Source organism: Prionailurus bengalensis, chromosome A2, assembly GCF_016509475.1.
Source record: "Prionailurus bengalensis isolate Pbe53 chromosome A2, Fcat_Pben_1.1_paternal_pri, whole genome shotgun sequence".
Taxonomy (NCBI): Eukaryota; Metazoa; Chordata; class Mammalia; order Carnivora; family Felidae; genus Prionailurus; species Prionailurus bengalensis.
The window spans coordinates 146,572,578-146,596,184 of NC_057348.1; the positions used below are offsets into that span (position 1 = coordinate 146,572,578).

The 23,607-nt window shown below is 45.7% G+C and overlaps 1 protein-coding gene and 1 long non-coding RNA gene across 4 annotated transcripts in view; one reads left to right on the forward strand and one right to left on the reverse strand.

Moving 5' to 3' along the window:
- The window catches only part of LOC122488756, a 176,784-nt gene extending 156,393 nt beyond the window's left edge, over positions 1–20,391 (reverse strand). For all 3 annotated transcript variants that reach the window (XR_006298684.1, XR_006298685.1, XR_006298683.1), the window contains exons 1-3: positions 20,002–20,391; positions 17,970–19,059; positions 16,817–16,889 (exon numbers count right to left, since the gene is read on the reverse strand). This is a non-coding gene — a long non-coding RNA (uncharacterized LOC122488756). The remainder of the gene's footprint in view (positions 1–16,816; positions 16,890–17,969; positions 19,060–20,001) is intronic.
- A 25-nt stretch (positions 20,392–20,416) lies between these two features.
- Positions 20,417–23,607, forward strand: part of MKLN1 (muskelin 1) — a 382,687-nt gene continuing 379,496 nt past the window's right edge. Inside the window, exon 1 of the mRNA XM_043590475.1 lies at positions 20,417–20,522. The gene's annotated coding sequence lies outside the window, so the exon portion shown is untranslated. The remainder of the gene's footprint in view (positions 20,523–23,607) is intronic.

Here is a 23,607-nt window from a genome sequence, read left to right on the forward strand (position 1 = left end):
AGCAGAGAGAGGGGGAGACGCAGAATCTGAAGCAGGCTCCAGGCTCTGAGCTACCAGCACAGAGCCCGACACGGGGCTCGAACTCACGAACCGTGAAGATCATGACCTGAGCTGAAGTCAGACGCTCAACTGACTGAGCCACCCAGGCGCCCCAGGAATGATGGCATTTTAAATCACCACTGGGCATCATAAGAATAACCAGTTCAGGCAAGAGTCACCCAAGGATTCTAAAGCCTATGAGTAAAAGTTTGAGGAGTAATTAGGACATTAACTAAAAACATCACTCCACAAGATAGTTATTGTCTGTAAAGAGGGAAAGAGTAGCTTTACGCTGGGCAAACCTAACAGAACCTTAACCAAATAAGCAAAATGAGTATCACCAGCAGTGGGACAGACATCATGTGACTCCAAGTATGACGCACTGAGAAAAACACAATGTCCCTTGTGCAGCATTTCTGCCAAAAGTGCAAAACCTGACTCTAACCAAGAGGAAACTTCAAACAAACCAAAATTGAAGAACATTCTAGAAATAATTGGCTAATACTCTCCAAAAATGTCAATGCCATGAAAGTCAGACAGGGAAACCGTTCCAGATAAAATAAGACTAGATGTAACGTATGATCTGGTAAGGTCTGTACTTAGATAATATTACACGAGTGTTAATTTCCTGATTTTTAAAAAGAATAAACTTATTAAGAAGGGGAACAGGTAAGTTCTGGCCCATAACCTGATTCTAAAGATGAGGAAACATCAGACAAACACACAATGAAAAAATTTCTATTAAAAAAAAAAAAAAAAAGGACAGGCATGATTATCTTCTTCAAAAATGTCAATCTAAAAAAAGACAAAAAAATTGTAGAAATATTCCAAATTAGATATAAACAGATACGACAACTAAATACGACATATAACCCTAGACAGGATCTCCTACCACAGGGGGAAAAGATGTTACAAAGGACCTTACTAGGGGGCACCTGGGTGGCTCAGTCGGTTGCACGTCTGACTTGGGCTCAGGTCATGATCTCACGATTCATGATTTGACGCCTGGAGCTGTCAGCGTGAAGCCTGTTTGGGATTATCTCTCTCTGCCTCTCTCTCTGCCCCTCCTCCATTTTCTCTCTCTCAAAATAAATAAACTTTAAGAAAATATATTTTAAAAAGGACCTCATTAGGATAACTGATAAAATCACAATATGTATAGCAGATTAGATAAAACTATTTTAACAACATGAATGTATGAGGTAGTAACTGTATATAACCAAAAATCTCTGTTCTTAGGAAATGCCCACTGAAATAGAGATAAAGGGTCATGCAATATGTAACATCCCAAATGACTCAGAAAAAAATATATACATGTAACACACACATATATACATAAATACAGACAGCAAGAAAATAGGCACCAAATGTTAATAGGTGAACTAAAAATAGCTGTTCTTTGCATTATGTTTGGGGGTTTTTGCAACCTTTTAAACTTTTAATGGTCCATCCTCCAAATGAAACTATTCAGAATTATCATAGATTAAAATCAGCATCTTAAAAAAAAAAAGCTACCCTAAGAGTTAGTGCTTGGGGCGCCTGGGTGGTGCAGTCGGTTAAGCGTCCGACTCCAGCCAGGTCACGATCTCGCGGTCCGTGAGTTCGATCCCCGCGTCAGGCTCTGGGCTGATGGCTCGGAGCCTGGAGCCTGTTTCCGATTCTGTGTCTCCCTCTCTCTCTGCCCCTCCCCCGTTCATGCTCTGTCTCTCTCTGTCCCAAAAACAAATAAAAATGTTGAAAAGAAAATTAAAAAAAAAAAAAGAGTTAGTGCTTAAATATTTTAACATTAACTACATTTCCTACATGTTCACTTGGGAGATAAGGGGTCTCAAAATGACCACGCTATATCCTAAGGAAACACAACTGGAAAGAAGTTGCAATGTGCAAAAGAAATTCTATCATAAGCTAAGATCATAAGCGTCTCCAGAGTCAGGCCACCTGGCTTGGAACTTGGGCTCTAAGCCCCAAGCTTTCCTAAACTTTGATTTTCTCGTCTATGAAATGGGAATGATAATAGTGCCTATTTCCTAGGGCTATTATGGGATTAATGGAATTACAGAAGAAAAATATTTTAGTAAAATGCCCAACACATGCTAAGCACTATTATTATTATGTCTCCCTTCTGTATTATAATGTACCCGGCATAAATAAGGCTATGGGGCCTTTGGTAACTGATTACAAAGGGAACTGGAAAAGAATTCATCCTGTTCTTATCTAGCACCACACTATACTAAAGAGGCTCTACTTTTAGGCCCCAGTTTTGTTTTGGGTTTGTTGTTGTTGTTGTTGATTTTAGAGAGAGCGAGCAAGCAAGCACGTGCACATGCGCATGTGCGATTGGCAGAGGGAGAGAGAGAGAGAATCTTTTTTTTTTTAAAGGTTATTTATTTTTAAGAGAGAGAGAGAGAGAAAGAACAAGAGTGCACAAGTGTGCACCCAAGCCGGGGGAGAGGAAGAGAGAGGGAGAGAGAATCCCAAGCAACAGCGGAGCTCCATCCCAGGACTGAGACATTGTGAGCCAATATCCAGAGTCTGAGCCACCCAGACTCTGAAGCTTGGGGAAGGGGGGGGGGGGGGCGGGCAGCGCATATCTTAAGCAAGTATGGAGCCCAACACAGGGCTCGATTCCACAACCCTGGAATCATGATCTGAGCCAAAATCAAAAGCCAGACACTGAACCAACTGAGCCACCCAGGTACCCCAGGCCCCAGTTTCTAAGCAGAATAGCCCCTGGGGCAACAAATAAATGAAAAGTCCTCTATCAAATTCTAATGACTTGATGGAAATAGCAATTGAAAATATCTAATTTGCCCCCCCCCATCTTATTTCTATGTTCACCAAGTAAGGTTATGATCCAAATGTCATCCTTTCAACAAATTTACAGCTGGCCATAGTACATCTCCCACTGCAAATTAACACATGGAAGTTCAGTCTCCTGTAAGCTTGTTTGGCAGGCTTCATTCAGTCTCACATTCCCCATCAACTCTGAATGAACTAGCAAAATCAGATTTCTTCATCTGCAAAGTCACACCCTAGGTGCCTGATTAAGCAGCCTGGAGTTCTTTTCCTCTTGAAGGCTTGCCCCAGCAATCAGGGGCTTCCCTCCCTGACAGGAATTTAACTACCACTGTTGACAAGTTAACTTTCCAGAAGCATCTATCAAGAGCAGGCTATCTGTCTTTATTAACCACAGGATGCCTAATGGACACTGGGAGCAATTCAACACTCACTAATTAATAAACACTGCCCTTCAAAAGAAAAAGGCACTAAGTACCAATCAATAACTTTGTTAATCATACAACAACAGAAAATAAACTGTGGCTGAGTTAACTCCAAAATTAATTTTAACCTTTCATGCAATGTATTTCAAAACATTGCAAAAAAGTTATTTTTTAAAGATAAGTATCACACAAATTCACTATACGATTCTATAAAAATCATCACATGAAATAATCAAATTGCTATCAAATGGAAAAAATTTACCAATAAAACAGATTTCTGCTATACTCTCAAAAGGTTGTTAACCTTCGTACAATCAGCAATAAAACCCAAGAATCTGCCTTTAAAGAAAAAAGACATTATTCCTAAACACTCATTTTCTCTTAGCAGCTTTTTATTTTTTTTTTTTATTTTTTTTTCAACCTTTTTTATTTATTTTTGGGACAGAGAGAGACAGAGCATGAACGGGGGAGGGGCAGAGAGAGAGGGAGACACAGAATCGGAAACAGGCTCCAGGCTCCGAGCCATCAGCCCAGAGCCCGACGCGGGGCTCGAACTCACGGACCGCGAGATCGTGACCTGGCTGAAGTCGGAAACAACCGACTGCGCCACCCAGGCGCCCCTCTTAGCAGCTTTTTAAACACACTTCTCTTTTATCATCAAAGGCAGCATATATAGATGCAATGTAAATTACATATATTGTCCTAAAATCAAGAGTCAGACACTTAACCGACTGAGCCACTCGGGAGCCCCTATAAATTCTCTTTTTGACACTCTCCCATGTCTTGTTCTTACTTAAGATTGTATCATGAATAGATCATGAATATATTCAAGAAAATAGTGAACCTCTTTCTATTTTTATGACTATATGTGACTTTTTAAATACGTACAAACCAGTTTGCGTCTTGTCCCACCAGTTTATTCAACACACACTGTGCCAGATAAGTCTTCCTGATTTTAAAAACAAAAATAAATACACATTCCACTCCCAAATTAAAATATTTTGTATATATTTGACCATGTTATTATATCAATGCTAAACTTCTTAGGTGTGATCATTGTAGTGCGGTTATTAGTTATTATTAGAAGAAGGTCCCCTTTAGCAGGTATTTAGAGGTGAAATGTCATGGTATCTGAAACTTATATTCAAGCGGTGAGGCAAAACATTATAAATTTACTCACCACATTTGATTCAAAACGCACACATACAGTGAGCAGGAGGGAGAGCACGGCAAAATGTTAACGACCGTTTCATCTACAAGGATATGTGTGTGCTTACGGGACTGTTTTGCTAAAGGTTTCAAGCTTTCAAAATAAAAAGATGGGGTAAAAAGGCTCTGGTACTTTCACAGGGTCTCCTCATTTGCCACTTGAAAACACGCAACAGTCATTTCCCAACACCCAACCCTGGGTCCTAACCTAGCCCGACAGCATCCCTGCACTCTGGGCAAAAGAACATGCAAACGAGTTCTCTAGGGGTCCTTAACTACCAGGGCTTCAGGCTGCTGCAACTGCATGGCTCCCCAGGGTCTCCCCTACCGCTGCACTCTCTTCTCTCTCCTGCCTCCACCACTCTTGGGGCACTTAGACGTTCACCCACTCCTTTCACGGCCTGTGCGTCAGAGACCCAGCTGGAGGGTAAACATCTAGAGGAAGAAGTCTTCACGGATAATTCTTTTGTAATTCCCCTCGCACCCGGCTCGATGTGACGCACAGGAGAGGCGTTCCAAAGTGTTTAACTGAAACAAGGGGTTTCTTTAGGCAAAGCAGAGCATGGTAACTGCTCCTAAGCAATGAGGGAAGGGGATCAGAGTTCACTGTCACACTCCGGCCTCCTCACCTTTCTCTCCAAGGCTTTCAACTCCTCTCATCTTTCCTATCCTTCCAGATTGTCACAACTGTCTTCTCTCTGACACAAACAATGCCAGGTTATCCTACTAAGAATGGAAAAACCTGTTCCACGATCCCAAATAAAGCAACTCTAGAAACCAGAAGAGCCAAATTCTCTTATATCTTATTTACATGACGTTACTTTCTAACACCGTAAGAAACTACAAACAATTTGAATAAAGCACCTCTTAGGTATCCACCTATGGAATATCCCATATGGTACCCTTCCACCAGTTTGAAACTAGGAGAGACCTGCCTCTAAATGTTTTTACTTCAGTTAACCAAGATGAAGCTGGAGACACCTGAATACAGAGGCAACCACAATATCCTTAGAAAAGCTGATTCACTGACAAAATACACGAGCGATACCTACCCAAAAAAGCAGGGCGGGGTGGGGGTGGGGGGACAGTATCTACTTGAAATCAGACACACGCTGAAATCGCGGAAATGCACAACAAGGAAACCTGTGTCTCTTTCATTTTTCTCACCTGAGTACAAGTCACGGTCCTGGAGGGGAGCTTCAAGTACATCCGTCCAAAACCTGGGATCCAGAGAAGTTAATCACCTCATCCAACACCTCATAACTAATAAATTCAAGCCAAGCTAGGTTTAGAATGTGTACATTCTTCTCAGGCTTCTCTGCCCATTTTACCTCGAAATTTCATAAATTAAACTTTCTGTCCAAAAAAGCAGGGTGGATAGTGAAGTGGAACACCTAACTGTGGTCATCTATGCCACTAACCAGCCGTGTAAAATTAAGTAAGCTGCCTTATTTATAAAATAAGAAGAGGCATTCAATCAGCTGTGAAGCCACTGGAACTAGAATATACTCTGATCCCTTGAGAATGGCGTAAGTAATCATCGCGTATTTACAACCCATTCGACTGTCACATTTTTTCACCAAACTTTGTTACAGCTTAAGCAATTTAAAAAAAAAATTCTTTTTAATGTCTATTTATTTTCTGAGAGACAGAGCACGAGTGGGGAGGAGCAGAGTGAGAGGGAGATACAGAATCTGAAGCAGGCTACAGGCTCCAAGCTGTCAGTACAGAGCCTGACGTGGGGCTCGAACTCACGAACCACGAGATCATGACCTGAGCCAAAGTCGGACACTTAACCAACTGAGCCACCCAACTACCCCAAGCTTAAGCAATTTAAAATCATTATGTTAACTCAGACAACATCGCCGTTTACCAACAATTTCATAAATAGAAAGAATCCTGAAGTTCATTATCTGTATGATTACTATTACCTAAATTTTGGCAGAATGTCCTTGAGCACAAAATCTGAACATCCATATGAAATGTATCTCACATAATATTTTCCATTCAACATAGAATATGCTATATAAACATATGAAACTCTTCAGAGATCGTTTGCATCAGCACAGAATCGTAGAGGAAAACTTGTATTTAGCTCTGGGCTGCCATTAGGTTTAAAAAAAAATGCCTACAGTAACTTCAGGGTGTCACTAGGCTATCCATACCAGGAATGGCAAAGGGAAAGGAGAAAGGAAGAACAGAAGAAACAGAAAAGAACCCAAAGAGGGGGGGAAAAAAGGGAAAGAAGTGAAGACGGTAAAGAACACAGGAAGAAAAAAAGAACAAACAAGAAAGAGAGGAACGGCCGAAAATGGCTTGTCAGGATCCCAAGGCCATGGTGTGCCAACATGACACAACACTTTCAGACGGATCCCAGACATCTTTAAGCGTTGTTTGTTTGTTTCCTTTGGTTTAGTTTGGAACACAAAAGTTGCCCAGAGAGGACATACTTAACTAGGGCCTGCTCCTAGACTCCAGGTCCAGGATTAGGAGGATTCCAATGCATGAAAAGTAACACAGAAAAGTGCTGCAATCCAAAATACACTGGATTTTACCAGGAATATCCAGGACCTGACCTGTTCCTAATTAGTAATCTTCCCAGAGTTTAGATCCCTTAACTCCAAAAGAGCACAATGATCCAAAAAGATGTAAGCAAGCAATATGTATATTTATACAATTGCATTTCAGTGCTTTCAAACAACGAGTACCCTGCAAAAACAAGAACGAAACGCAGTAAGGAGGAGGGCGTTTCCAGTCCCTCTCGGGGTCCCACTGCCAATGTCCTCTAAAACTGCTGGGCCCTTCCTGGGGTTAAGGGGCTGGGACCATGAGACACAGAATGAGCTCAGGATAAGCCAGGACACCACCATCACCACCACTTTCCCATCCCCACCCCACACACATAGGAGCAAATGTTCTTCAGCTATGGGGAGGCATTTCTTATCTGGATAAACATTTTAAAAATCTTTTTAAAGCAAATCTGTTGTTGGGATATTTCTGTTTACAATCGCAAATGATCTGCTACTACTGAAAAATATTCTGTAGCTGATATGAAAGGACTGAACAGCATGTTGATTCACTAAGCCTACAAAGTCTTTGTTCCAAACTACTAGCTAGGTAGTAACAAATATAAATGGCAAAGGGCAAACTCCTCTGTTCCCTTTCAGAAGAATTAAATTTGTAGCAGAAAGAATTTTAATTTTGAACCCTTTAAGAGTGGGAGAAAAACAGGATTTTTATACCTTTTGTCATGAAAATAGGAGAAGCTTATAAACACAGCAACCACAGTTAACTGTTCACAAACCAACTAAAAGGCATAATCAACTAGACCACAGATTTTAAAGATAAAGTCCAAAGAAAGCCTATGAATAGCATTCTATTTAAAAATACTTTTCACTTGGGGTGCCTGGGGGGCTCAGTCAGTTGAGCATCCGACTCTTGATTTCAGCTCAGGTCTGATCTCAAGGTCATGAGACGGCGCCCCGCGTGGGGCTCTGCACTCACAGTGTGAAGCCTACTTGGGATTCTCTCTCTCCCTCTCTCTGTGCCCCTCCCCCGTGTATGTGCATGCACTCTCGCTCTCTCAAAAAAATAAATGAACTTAAAAGAAAATACTTTTCACTTGTTGCTACCAAATACTTGCATCCTCGGGCAGTAATCCCTAAAATTCAAAGAGTCCTCACAAATTCCTTTGGGATACAGCCTCTAAGAATTAGGTACCATACAATTTTGAAAAACTAAATAGGTAGGAAAAGCTGAAGGAATATGAACAACACTGAAGACAAAGCTGAGTAAGTGAGTGTTCCTGGCGCAGCAATGATTAATCTCTCTGGAAACATAAAGAAACAAAAAAGATAATCATAGATTTTTAGAAAATGGACAATACGTGCAATGAATGCACGATACATCAACACGAAAGCAGAAAGCAAAACAATTGTCAGTGGCCTTGACAATGAACAGATAAGTAGCTTGGCGTAGCTGTGAACATTACAGAAAGATTCAGTACTAACAAAAATTCCCCTAGAACTAGGAAACAGGCACTCAAGGTCACAGACCGCGTATAATTTTGCAAGAGAAAACCTGTGAGGTAGCATTTTTTTAATAAGCTGTTCAAGAATTAACAGAAGAATTAAGCAGGTTCCCAGAAACTCCCCTAATGAACCATCAATGAAAAAAGATGTCTTTAGAAGCAGAATGCCACCACCATGGAGATGAGAAGTGGCAAAATCTTCCAGATCGGGGTCAACAACCTTTCCAAAGTGGAGTGTTCAGGTTCAGTTTTCAGGTCTTCTACTGTAGATGGCACAAGAATGGAGAAGGGTGCCCTGAGGCTCCTCCCTGGCTTCTGAAGGAAAAAGAAGGCCGGCCACACTGCGGGCAGTCTGAAATAAGGAGTCCTGGATCCTGCTCCTGGGACTGAGCAGCAACACCCCTACACCGAGACCCCAGTCTTGAGTAACACGTATCTTTCAGAAAGCTGAAGTATTCCTGCGAGGGTGAATAAACTCAATCACAACATTGTAGGGCCAGACACACCTCACTCCACCAAGCCCCCGTTTTCCAGATGACAGCCTATGCCACAGAGTTGGACATTCTCCCCCACGGTTCCGTAGCAAGTGGGAACTAGGATCCCGTGGGAAGAACACGAAGCACTTAGAGCATCCCAAGGGGCACGTACCCACTAATCGTTCTTATAGTTACTGACACTACTCTACCTTAATACCCTTTCCACCGAACTAAATAAAATCGGCCACAGCACACGGAGAGAGAACTGGCAGGGAAAGGAAGAAGAGAAACACGTGGAGGCAGGCTCATGAAGGAAATCCACAGATGGGGGGCTTTGGCCGACCAGAAGTCAGCCTGAGAAGCTAGATGCCTAACTAAGAAAAGAAGTGACACAAGTTGGAAGAGAGGAAACTGAAGACATGTGACAAGGGCAAAGACGATGTTGCCCGGTGCTAATGTGATTAAATACAAGAAAAACACTAAGTGTCTTAACTCCCCGAAGCACAGGAGGCTTTTAAAAGATGCTGAGGAAGGGGAAGGCGGGAGGTAACACAGCAGCACACCCCGCCTCCCACTGCTGAGTGAAAACTGGTCCAAGGGCCATCCCCAGCACTCCGGTCATACAGAGACTGTCAACCCCAGCCTCAAACTCGCAAGTCTAAAGAATTCAAACCAGTGTCACAGATTTAGTTCCGAAGATTATGTCACAGAGGTTGGAGTCAAGAAATGACGAGCAGCAAGTCACATGTGGTCCTTTTCAAAGAAATAAACAGTACATCAAAATCTAAGGCCCTTTCCTTGAAATGCAGTCTAAAATCAATTATATGGATGCTGACTCAACTTTAAGATTTAAGGTTCAATCATTTTATAAAAGCAGTTAGAAAACCGAGAATTTCAAGATAAAATTAACACCAGCAGACGTGAAAAGCAGTGAGATCTCATGGCCCCCGCCCAGATTTGTGGCCTGTGCTACACAAATGATTTGCTTCCTAATCCGTAAAACACATCCAATAATAAACACTGTGTGTGCCTTCCAGGAATTTGATTTAAACAAGTTAACGATCATAAAGCAATCTAAAAAAGTAAGCACTGTATGGATCTTGGGCAGAACGTTGGAAAGGCATGCGAGAGAAGTCAAATAATAGCATCTGGTGGTATCTTGAAGCATTCACTGGAAATTAAAAGCAAAACTCATTAAGTTATTTTCTACAAAGAACCCTGTGCTATTAACTAGTCTTGACATACTCACAGTTTTAGAACATTTAAAAAACTTAAAACCTTTCATTTTTACCCTGCCATCCCCTACACCTCACCCATTTCTTTTTTATTTCCTTGCTCTCAGGTAAGATTTTTCCCTTAAAAATTCTCGCTATCCTGGGGCACCTGAGTGGCTCAGTGGCTGGGCATCCGACTTCAGCTCAAGTCATGATCTCCCAGTTCGTGGGTTCGAGCCCCGCGTCGGGCTCTGTGCTGACAGCTTGGAGCCTGGGGCCTGTTTCGGATTCTGTGTCTCCCTCTCTCCCCACCCCTCCCCTGTTCACACTCTGTCTCTGTCTCAAGAAAAAATAAACATTAAAAAAATTAAAAAAAAAAAATTCTTGCTATCCTTTCTTCTCCCATAAATTCACTCACATTAGAATGTACTGTCAATCCTCACTTCAACTCACCTCAGACTGTGAGTCCATCTGGCTCTTGGCACCTGGGAGTCTAGTTTAACATGGAATATTTCCAGAGCACAACTTGTCAGAATGCCTTAGAATCGCCACCAACCCCTCCCCAAAGCCCCTTCACTACTTCCCCCTGCCACCACCACCACCACAAAAATAAACACTCTGGGTCAGAACAGTACACGCGACCTGCGAGGGCCGCTTTATGACATCTCCCGGCTCCACAGACGTCCTACCAGATTTTAGCCCGAAACGCTCCTCATTTACAAACTGCAGAGCCTCCACTGTTCCCCAAAGTCCTCAAGACAGGGAATGGCCATGCCGTGACAACTTACTCTTAATCCCCTAACGAGCATCTCCTTCCTGTAGCCGTGACTCTTCTGCTAAAGCAGTTAACTTGGAAGGATGTCCAGGTTAATGCTATCCATCTACCAAGAACCCAAACTCACAGAGTTTTAACTAGGAAAGGAGCTTTGTCTCATAAACACCATTTTATTTAGTGAGCTCCCAATTATGTAATGTGCTCCATCATATCCTGGAGCTATTATAAGTTGCTTGGTTATATTTGACAGAACATTCAGGTTTAAGAAACAGAGAACAGTGTTGTCTTTTAATAACATCGGAAATATTTCAGTATAATTTAACTGGGGACCTTGACTACTGGGTGAGAATACCCAATCTAAATTTGAACAGATCCAAAGATTTTGCAAAATACCTGAATTCTCATAAAATTAAATTAATCCATTTTAAACTTTTACAACTCAGTCTGCCATCCAGCAATCTTTAAAGGACACGATACTGCAGAATTCAAAGGACAGGTGCCTGCCACTTGAAAACGAAGAAACAGGCCCAAGATTATACAACTTTACAAAAGATGATCTGATCCAGTGGTTCTCAAAATGTAGTCCCGACCAGCAGCAGCATCTCCTAGAAACTTGCAAAAACTACAGATCGTGAGGCCCACCCTAGACCTGCTGAGTCAGAAACTCTGGCCCGGGGGTCCGACAATCTGGGTTTAACAAGCCCTGGGTGAGCCTAACGCACGCTGTCTGGGAACCAGTGATCCAATCCACCCACCCCAGTGAGGAGAAAGAAATGAAACCAGTTAACTTCCCTCAATTATTATACCAAGTTAGTGACTGACGTCACTAGGGACAGTTCTCAATAAACCTGAAATGATTCTTTAACTACACACCTGAATCCGAAGTGGTCCCACAGGATCTTCTAGACAAATACATCCATCTTGACCTACTGCAATACGAATTCTTTTATTATTGCTACATGGTTAAACACATATAAATTCTTTTATCTAGAATAATTTACATTTAGTGCCTTTAAAAAAAAAAACCCTTCATGTTACTGACCTCTACACAACTCAAATCTCACAGTCCTTTATATTTAATTAATTGCTTGGGTTAACTTTTGTTGCTGACAGGAGAGGTTAGCTTTGTCTTGTTATAGTTGTGTTTTGGTTTTGGTTTTAAGGGCCCCCAAATTTATGGGACACGTGGTTAACAGTTTTGGGGCTTCCCCCCACTACCACTGACATCAAAGAAGCGCACACCAAATGTGTGTAAAGAGCCATGGATTAAGAGGCCAGAAATCGCTAAAGGGAAAGTTGCCCTCCCCTCCCCGCTCCCCCCCCCCCGAAAAATACACTTCATGTTTTACCTTGGAATGTATCACGTGATCTTTTCTAAATGATAGAGTTGCATTTTCAAATATATTTTACTTACTCTAGTACAAAATTAGTTTTCATTTGTGGAACACATAGTGGCAGAAAAATAGGAAGCTAGCCTGCGTCCTAGGCATGAGGACGAGCCTGTAACCCAGCCACACCTCACACCACGAGGAAGGGAAGTCTGAGGCACAGCGGTGACAGCAGCCTGTGCACCACCTTCGACAAGCACCAGACCACATATCGGGCTCCGTCATCAACTCCCCAATACAGCACCCACCACATGAAATGAAATCTACAATTGTGGGCCTTGGGGCTCTCGTTCTGAACAGATGTTTGACGTATATAGTACCTTCCGACATAAATATTTCAAAGCCTGGTAGTGGTTATCTGCACAACCTAAACATCTGTTTCTATTTACGTTTTTAAATATTCCCTTTGAGAAATTTATAACTTGGGTGTTAGGATTACCACAGACTGAGATTTAGAGATTTAAGAAATAAATGCTTCCGTTCCTGTTTCTCATGTTGAAGCTCTTTTCTCCATGTCATGCCATACTAGATGTATTTTCAGAGCTGTTTTCAGACTCTATTAACATACATAATTACCTTCAACTTTACAAACCAAATTTTCTAACACAGCTCAGTGCCATGAGTTTATTTCACTGAAAAAGAATCGGGGACGAGTGCATAAGGCAAAAGAAGTAACTACTTCAATCTGACTTACGCTTCCAACTCTCTCTGTATGACCTGACCACCAATCTTCTCGTGACTTTACTTCTGTGTTATCAATAAAGGATCACAAGTCCTGCTACATACCTTACAGGGAAGAAATCAAAGTCACTGAGTGAACAATAACGTCCTGGGAAAGACTGCGTTCCTTGGAAGAACCATAAATACGGTGTAGATACTGGTACTCAGCCTCTTGTTCAGCTCTACACATGTACCTTCTGAAGCCACATTAGAGGGGTTAACCTACTTGAACATTCATCCATTCGACAACTAATTATAAACACTTGGTAAGGTGTCAGATACTGCATGAGGCACCAGGGATACAAGGGTCAGCAGGACAAACACAGTGCCTGCTTTTCACAACACATCTTAGAGAAGTAATGATTATGCTTATGGGACTTTCATTCAGTTTACAGGTCAAGGGCTCAAATCCCTTTGACTTGTAGCTACTCATAATTACAACTATTCATAGTCACTCCACTCTGCTCCCAAAAAAAGGGAGATGACGTGAATTACGTGGAAAGTTCCCAGAACACACAGACAAATGCTCTATAATATGAAGACCTCATATAGGTCGAAAATATCACCTAGTAAACACCTTATAATCTATGAACGAGAAGCACAGTGTTAGGCCCTAGGAAATGAATCAAGATTTTTCTTGTAAAGGCAGAATAACTTCAGCCTAAATGTTTACCTGTCAAGTACTAGACTTAACCATAAGCGAATCCTCCGTAGCTGTGCTGTCCAATACCTTTGCCCCTAGCTAGTGGTGGCTCTTTACGCTGAAATCAACTAGAAATCAGTTCCTATGTCACACTAGCCACATTTAAACTCTTCAAGTGGCTAGTGGCTATTACTTGAAGTCATTATAAATATATCAGTAAAATTCATGTCTATGGTCTCAGAAAGCTCTACGGGATAATGCTGCTCTATAAATACCCCTGTAATACCAAATCTAAAAATTACAGTGTAATGAAAAGTGATTAAGCATCTATACTCTGCTATGGCACATAAAATACGTCCGTCTATAACAGAGTGCCCTTTCTTCTTTCCTAAACAAGCTGAAAAGTGAGGATGTTGAGCATCCATCCCAGTTTACAGGAGTAACCAAGAAAATTCACACGGTCCAGTTAGCCAACTGGGAATGAAATTCGGAAACAAGTGAAAATTGATTACATTTTGCTCCTTCGGTTCTGTTCCTTTCACAAGAACAATACGGTTCTGTTCCGTATTCTCTGTTCAAGGATGTGTGCTTTGAGCCTAATAAGCTAGCAGCAGAGGAGATGAAGACATTTAAGAATGAGGATGGGTGACAGAGGCGAACACCACGTATAACGCAACACAAATTCAATTCAGACCCACACGATAAACTTACGTGCCTACTGTGTCCCAGTGATATACAAAGAATCACCATTAGCACCTTTGACAAGCTGGATTTAGTCAGAGTGTCTAACGTGTAAACAAAAATACCCTGTGTTGTAAAACATGCAGCAACACAGATACATACAGAACACAGCGGTGACACAGGGAGGGTATTTAAATGTTTTCTGAACAGAAACCAGGGGAAATTTGGAACCAGGTCCTCAAGAAGCAGAGGAACAACCTGTGCAGAGCTGTGCAAATGAACCACAACTGGTTAGGCAATGCTGGAGAAAAGTGTTCTTGGTGGCTTAAGGAGGACAGGGATGACAGGAGAAGGAGAGAGATCATTTCCATGCCAGACCCATGACACTCATATTTGTGTCCGGCTTGCCTCAGTGGGTCTATAAACTTTTCTAACCCAAACTGCACGCCACATGAAAACCAATCCCTAAAACTTGATAATATGCCTATGTCTGCTTTACAGCTAACAAATACTAGACGGCAGTCATTAGTAAGAACCGAAGGGGCTTATTGTGGCTGCTCATGTAAATCCTTAGAAAATATCTGCACCTTCCAGACTCTTCACTTCACAAACGCTATGTTCAAGCCTCAAAACAAAAACAAAACGCTTCCACAGAATCTGTTCTCTTCACATTACTCGGATCCCTCTCTCGACACAATAAACTTCATGTAAATATTAGTAGCCTATAGGCCTTAACGAATTCACCAAGGGATTCTCCCCTATCCCCCCCCCCCCGACAATACCAGTAAAACTTCGTAGATAAAAAATATACATAAACATACGCACATACACTCGCGGGATCGTGGGCAGACATGTAAATATTCCTATTCACTCAAATCCATGGCCCTTAGGTCAAGGTGTTATTTCAGATGCAGCATATGCAATGGTCTAAAGCATGAGGTCTGGAGTCAGCCTCCCCGGGTACTAATCAGGTATCAACACTGACCAACTCTTACCTCTCCTCGTGAATTTCAATGTCCCAGCTGTAAAATGGGGACGACAATGTTTCATCAAATACCCATACCCGCGTCGCCACAGTGCAGGCAGTGACCCATCTGGTGTTAATACGTGTTAACTATTTAAGCTATTTTTTACTATTTCCTCCCTACAGATCGTTTCACAAACATCTATGCCATCACGGGGGCGACCTCTGGTAAGTTCTCGCCCCTCACGGCGCATCAAACACACCGAGAAAGGTTTGTTTCTAAATACTCTATCGTCCAAGCCCTATTTGGATTTGGGGTCAATCAGTCTGGGATTGGGCCACGCATAGGAGTCTTTCTCAAGTTGTTTATAACTTGCAGCCAGGATTAAGCACGACATACAGGTCTCTACGTGCCCGCAGAAAATACACACGCCGGTGAGGTCTGCTCCATCTTGGACCGAACCAGCGCACGCCGGGCCCCCGCCCGGATGGATGAGGCTCGCCTAGATGCCGTGACGACGAACTAGAAGTGCGGTGGGATTCACACCCACGTCCGAATACGGCTTACCGAGCATCAACTCCCACGAACCCCACCAGATGCGGCCTGGACATCCTGCACCACCGGGATCTGCCGGGGGCACACGCCCCCTCGCCCCTAGCCCTGCGGCAGGCCCTCCGGACGCGTGCGTCACCGCGCCCTCGCCTCCCGCGCCCCAGCCCCTCCCGCCCCTGGCACGTGACTCGACACGCGCCAGCTGCACGCGGGCTCCATCAAAACAAAAACAGAGGAGGCCGGCCGGCGGGGCGGCGGGGGCGCGCGGGGGCGCGCGGGGGCGGCGGGGAGCGGGCGCGCCCCCGCCGACACTGGCCGGCGCCGCGGCCGCGCCTCCGCCGCTCCGGGCGCCGCCGGCCGCGCGCACCGGCAGGCCGGGGGCGGGAGGGCAGAGGGCGCCACCCTGTTTACAGCCCTCGCTCGTGGCCGGGGACCCCGCCCGGAAACGGTCTCCCGGGAGAGGGCCGTGAAGTGCGCACCCACCCGCGCCCGGGACGCCGGCCCGGCGGGGAAGGCGCCCGGCTCCGGCCGCCGCTCGGAATAAAACGGTCGCCTCGGCTCCGGGGCCGGGCCCGCGCGAGTCTCCGCTCCTCCGCGCTCCACCGCCCACGGCTGTTTCGTGTCCGCCCCCGGCACCACTGTGCTACGCACTTCACGCCCATCTCTCGGCTCCGGCGCTTCCGCAGACCACCCTCACGTGGCCAGGCACTCCCCCGCGACAAGGGCTGCGGACCCTCGCGCACTTCGGGACCCTGCGCCTGCTCCCACCCCGCGGGACGTCACCCCTGTCAGACCACCGAGCCCGCACTCTGCCCGGGCGGGGGGGGGGGGTGGCCACAAGCTGTCAAAAGCCTAGTTTCCACATGACGAAGCTCACCCTCACCCTTAAACATCCCCACTCACCCTTCAGCCTAGCTTCGAGCTGAATCCGTATTTAAAACAGGAGGGGCGGGGTGGAACGTCTTGATTTTTCTCCCTAATTTGCAAAAAAAAAAAAAAAAAATTAAGACGCAGTTCTGTCCATCCACGTCGTCCCACCAAATGCAAGACTTGCAAAATAGAAATGCCCACCACACACCTGCTACGCAACCAGCCCTCTGGAAGCCCGGAGACCCACCCAGCCCGCCTGCAGGAACCTGCGCCTGGGGTGGGGTGGGGTGGGAGCGAGACCGTCCGGTCCCCGAAAGTAAGAGGGAGGGAGTGGGGCAAGCACCCCCTCGCCCCGCCCGGGAGCGCCGACCTCCCGTCCCCCAGGCCCAGAGCGATCCCAAGACACCCTCCATCCCTCCCGGCGAAAAGGAGGAGGTAGCCCCAGGCCCGAGTGCCAGGGGTGTTTTTCCCTTTCTGAACCCAGACGCCGCGTCCTCCATAAGTACCCTCCCCCTCGCCGCCTGACTTCTAGTCGACAGCAAAGGTGGGGTAGGTGGGAGAAACCAGCGAGCGCTCTCCAGATTCGGGATGTTGGTTTCCGCCGAGTGAAGAGGTGGGATCTCGAAATGGAAACAGTCTCCCCCTCCCTCCCCCCCCTCCTCCTCCTCCTCCTCTTCTGTTTACCTCAAGTTTGAATTTTATCTGCGCAACATTAGCTGGAATGCGGACATTGAAAACACACACACACTCTTGCTCTCTCTCTCTCTCTCTCTCTCTCTCTCTCTCTCAACCCGGCAGCGGCTCCGGAGGAGCCATGTGGCATCAAGCCACCTCAAAGGGGAAAAAAGTGCTCTTAGCAACACAAACATGGCGAAACCGCCTCGGCATTCCCGGCCAACGCCACAACCCCTACCTTCCCTCGCCCCGCTCCCGAACATCCCGGCCGTGACCTGCCGCCCCTTCCGGGGGGAGGCCAGGGGCCCCGGGGAGTCCGAGGGTGGGACCGCCGGGCGTGCGAAAGAGGAAATAACAGTCCACAGTGGAAATGTTTCTGCTGGACCATCCGACCCGTCCGCCTCGTCAGGAGCGAGGGGACGCCCCGTTCACCTCGGGAGGGCTAAACCGGGAACAAAATTCCCACCCCAAAGTCCCGCTGGGCCGGCTCTCCCCACCCTCCACAACTTACCTTGGGGCGGAACGCACGCTGCCGCTAGAATCCCTTTCTCTTTCCTCCTTCCAGACGCGAGGAGGAAAATGATGCGCATGTATATTTGTAGAGCATATTCTTCTAGAATTTCCCTTTGATCGTCACGAGGAGCGATGGAGGCTCCGGAGACAGGTGCGGCGGTGGCCGAGGCTGCCGGCTAAAAGTTGTTCTTTCCGCGGTGGGCGGCGGGGTCCCCGGGCCGGGGCTGAGGACCCCGTCTCCCTGCCCCCCCTCCCCCCTGGCGTCGCCCACTTCTCGCTGGCTGCTGCGTGCGGCTCGGCTGCAGGGGAGGTGGCGTAGTTTCTCTTCCTCCCACCTCTTCTCACTCACTTGTTTTCGTAGCCGTGGGCTCCCCTAATGCTTTCCTCTCCACAATGTTGTTTCATTATATCATGTCCATCATGTGACACCGGAGAGGCCTCTCTATGGAAACTTAAAGGGGCTCCCACGTGACTGCAGCAGCAACAACAGCAGCAGCGGCTGGAGTGGCCGCGGCCGCAGCGTTCCTACCACCACCCACCGGGAGCCCCTCGCAGCATCCCGAAGGGGCTTCTGGCGCTGCGGGAGCCCAGATAAGGGAGCCACAGCATCCGGGAGCTGTGGCGTCTGTGCGTGCGTGTAGCCTTTGCTCGTTACATAGGAAACCGAACAGAAGGAGCGTCTTCAAATCCTTTCCTACAGTCGCAAAACCCACGCTCTGCTAAAATGACATTTCGTGGCTCCTACTTGATTTTCCCCAAGAGCAATGAGTTTTCTATCAGGTCTGATTAATTTTGTACCAAGTCAAGAAGAAAAACTGGATTCGTCTCTCTGCGAGTTCAGCCAGCTCTTGGGTAGAACAGAAATGACAAAACAATAATAACAGAAATAGAATCAGGCATCTGATACATAATTACCATCACCACCAGCTTTAAAGCTTTCTGGAATTACATTCCTCCGGTAACTGTTGATGATGCTTGCAGGAGGCTAAATGCAATGCAGTTTTTCTCTTCCGCAGCTATATTAGGGCTTTGTTGCTGACAACAGTAAAAACTTGTTTGTGTCAGGAAGTGAGGTACGTAGATGTGACCTGGAAGGTACAAACAAAACCAAAGTGGCAGTGTTTGCATTAGTTTTCTGACCACATTGTTTCAAATGGTGAGAAGCAGCTGGTTTGCTGTAAAATGCTAGTAGCGTGTGTTTTGGTAGGAAATAAAATCAACCGAAAAACATATGTTTCCCTTAATCATACTGTACATGCTAGACCCTCGAAATTACACGTACGTGTGTGTGTGTGTGTGTGTGTACGTATGTGTGTGTACGTGACTATAGAGAGAAAGAAAAAGAGCAGGTGCATTTTTAGGATAGTTGCAGCCAATAATTTTGTCATCATTTCCAGTGCATTTAACTGAAACATTTAACAAACACTCTGAAATACTTATTCAAATCCAGTGCTGTGTGGAAACTGTAACATCAGTTTTGAGTGCCCTCGGGATTACTGAATCACCACCCCTTTATGCGCTTATGCCTTAAATCCCAAATCTCTGCCTTAAAGTTTTTGTGGACCATGGAAATCCTGTGCTGTAAATCTGAGCTAAACAGCTACTTCTATGCTTTAGTTCATGCTGTTCCATTTATAAGGAAAACTCCCTGTTTGTACTGGCGGAATTACGAAAAACTTCTCAGGAAACTAAAGGGTGGGATGTAAGATCACCCGTTCTTTTGGCTTTGCCTCGACTCTCTCTCTCTTCTCCACCTCATCAGTTTACCTCATCAGCCATGATGAATGATCTCCACTACATCCCTTCTAATGCCATAATATGTCCCCCAATTTTTACCTTCCTATGTAATGCCTGAATCCAACATCCCTTTCCCCTTTTGTGCCCTTGCCTCCCAGTTCAGCCCTCATGCTGCCTGGGTACTTAGCTCAGGCCTCCCCCAGTACTCCCTCCCGGTCCTCCCTCCCCTGCAGCTCTCCACCCCCACCCCCCCCCCAGCTCCGTCTCCCTTCTCAACAACTCTCCCTCCTTACCTCTCTTTGACCTCCTTTATTCTCCTTCACAGCCTGGCCCTTGACTTCTCGGCCTCTTCCTTCCCTGCAATGTCCTGCCCCTACTGGGGTCTCCTTCGCACCCTTCTCTCTGGTCCCATCCCTTCTGACGCCAAACCCCAGCACTCCTCAACGGCTCGGCCTGGTCGGCTTTAGCCTGATTTTGTTCCCATGCCCCTGGGTTGGGAAACAAGTGTGTGGTGCAAAGTGGGGGCAAGAATCCCCCTCGGCGGTGGCCCCAGCCTCGCCCCCCTCTGCCCCTCCCGAGTCCCGGTTGCGGCGCTTCCTGGGCGGATGGTTGGGACTTGCTGCAGCAGCTGCGGTTCTGCTGTGTCATGCAAGAAGGAGGCGGCGGCGGCGGCGGCCGGAGCTGGAGGGGGAGGAGGGAGGAACCTGATCTCTCCGGTAGCGGAGGGCTGGAGGCAAACATCGAGCTCCCCCAGAGCCGCCCGGGAGCAGGGAGGGCACCGCTACCCCGAGGGGCCCTCCCCGCGGGGCAGATGGTAAGTGGGGCGGCGCAGGTGGTCGCCTTGGGAAGGGAGCGCGCAGGGAGGGGGGGGGGTGGTTAGGTGGGGAGGCGGGGAGAACTAGGAGTCACCCGGCCAAACTGAAGGAGCCCAGTGTCCAGTCGAAAAGGACCCAGGCCATAATAAGGATGACCAGCCAAACGCAGCAATAATTACCATTCTAATAACGCCCCGCAGGCTACAAAGAGGAGTTGTGCGTCCCGAACCCAGGACAGAGCTAGAGCAATGATTCAGGGTTTGAAAACCACCGTCCCATCAGGCTTGGCGCTTTAGGGTACATCTGAGTAGCAGAAGTCAGCATACACCATATTCCTATAGCTCGGCTGCGCTTTAAGGGTTGTCTTGCTTAAAACTAAGGAAGGGGATGGAAACCTGCCCGGCCTCACTTTAGCCACCAAAATAATGCTCTTGGCCAGGGGCCTCGGACAAACAGCCTCTGGTGCAATTAAACAATCAATAGGAAAAATAGCTTCATTCCCCCTCACCACCCTCCTTCCCCAAGCTCCTTCGACCAGGATAATGTAATCTGCATAAAATGGGGAAAAAAACCTCTGTTTTATTCCCTCCCATCCCACTTACCCACCCCCCAGCCTCCGCCCCACACAAACTGCCACCCCACTACTCACCCCACTTTCAGACTGGGACTGATGTTGCATGAGGGGACTGCCCTAAACTCTCAACCATTTCCCCTCCAACAGGAGATTCAGAAACAGAACTGAGAGCAGTGAATGTGGGGAAAGGCTGGGCACCGACGAACATCTTTTACCTGATACAATTCTCAGGACAACTTTTTTTTTTTTTCCAATTCCTTTCCATTTTGCTCCTGGAAATTTCAAAGCACTTTCTGAAATACCATTTCTTTCTTTCTTTCTTTCTTTCTTTCTTTCTTTCTTTCTTTTTTTTTTTTTTTTAATGTCAGTCATACATTTAGAAGTAAGGGGTTGGCGGGATTAACTGAAAGGCTAATGACGGTCTCAAAAGCACATGCTGTTGCTAGGGAACCCAAGCTCATTCTGCTCCGAACCCCTAGCATGTTCAGTGGAAATCAAACTTCTCAGGGTGTTATTAAAATGAGTGGCATTCGGTTAAAGGCGTTCTTCCCTGCGTTGTAGCATCCTGGATTATTATCGATTGCCTCACACCCACATATCTTGTTTTCCTAATTTGATTTCTGTATTTGCGTCACTGCCAGGGACATGCAGACTAGACCAGTCAGGTTCACTTCCTGTTTCTCAGAACTGGTTTATATTTGGTCTCCGTGCACTCGCTGGTAAAACATTATCAAACTGAAAACTCTTGGAAAGAAATCTCTGCTGTCTGTGAAAACAAATTATCCCAATTAAATTCTAATTCCCATGGAAAACGTCATCATTTGAGGAATAAATTAGACTGCCAGTTGCCATTTGAGAAAACCATTCTTGAGATGAAAGGCTTACAAAAATCTATCACCTTTATTTCTTTTACCCAGAATCCTCATTCCTCAGCATTAGAACTAAAACAAACTCAAGTAGAGAGTAGATTTAAGTATGATATTTCTAAAATGAAGCTCAAAAAATACACATGGAAGCTGGGGAGATCATTTAGACTAAATAACGCATGAAATTGAATGGAATCCGGGCCCTGGGAGCACAAATAAGGTTGGGTTAGCATTGGGGCGCTCAGAGAACAGAGTGTGATTACAGGGCTACCCTGCAAAATAGGAACCCGTTACTTTCTGTACTAATTGTCTCTTTTACCAATTCCCCCTGGACAAGACGGGGGAATTCTTTTTTAAGGTCCTTCCTTTTTATGACAAGAATACTACAAAGGCGGTATCATAAAAATGCACACTGTGTGAATAGGTGGGTTCTGGAGTGGATGATTTGTTTAGATGGAAAATAAAAGGGTGCTTAGAGGAAATACGAGGCAACTGGAAGTCAGGAAATTTGCCCCTACCCTCCTTTAGACTGGCTGACCTTGGGCAAGCCATTCTGGGTCTCCTAGCATTGGTTTCCTCACAGAAGCTTATTGAAAGTGCTAGACTAAAGATCTCTAAGCTTCCTTCCGTTTGCAAAGTTCTGTGATTATATTGAAGTCACTACATAAAAATTTCAATTTTAGCTGGATTTTGCAAGGTTAAATTTTAACACTGGAACTTGAACGCCCATCCATAGACACCTTGGGGGAAGGGACGATGGGATGTGATTTGCCGTTGATACATTATTTTTTAGTGTCAGTTACCAGACAACCAAAATAAAACCAACCTTACTCCCGATGTACTTACTCTCTGCTTCCTTGGTGGTGTTGTAGAAGCAACAGGATAAGAGGTAGAAAGGATATAAAAGTGTATGGAAAGACCTTTTGGTCATTTTAGATTTAGTTAACCCAAGTACTTTGATGAACAAAACCGTGGAGTGTTGAGGAAGAGCTAAACAAGAAATAAATAGTCAACTGAATCCTCATGGCGCTAATAATCTATTTGGCTATATTTTAATTAATGATAGGAAAAAATACACCTGTCCCAGGTTTTCACATTTTTCCGATTGAAGATGTGGCAAGAAGAAGGGTGAGATTTGTGCCACAGAGAAAAGACCTGACTCTGAAACCTAGCTCTGCCGCTTTAATTCATTCATGATTGCGTGCCTGCCGTGTGCCAGGTACTGTGTTAAGCACTGGGAATACAAAGATGAAGAGCACAGCCTGTTCTAAAGGACTTATAGGGGCGCCTGGGTGGCGCAGTCGGTTGAGCTCAGGTCACGGTCTCGCGGTCCATGAGTTCCAGCCCCGCATCGGGCTCTGTGCTGATGGCTCAGAGCCTGGAGCCTGTTTCCCATTCTGTGTCTCCCTCTCTCTCTGCCCCTCCCCCCGTTCACGCTCTGTCTCTCTCTGTCCCAAAAATAAATTAAAAAAAACGTTGAAAAAAAAATTTTTTTAATAAATAAAGGACTTATAGTGTAACAAGGAGACAGATGAGGACACGGTTGATCACACAACAGTGAGATGACATCAACAGGGAGCTTATTAGAGGGGTGCCTAACCCTGACAGAACTTACCAGAGAAGATGAGTTCGGAAGCGAGTTTG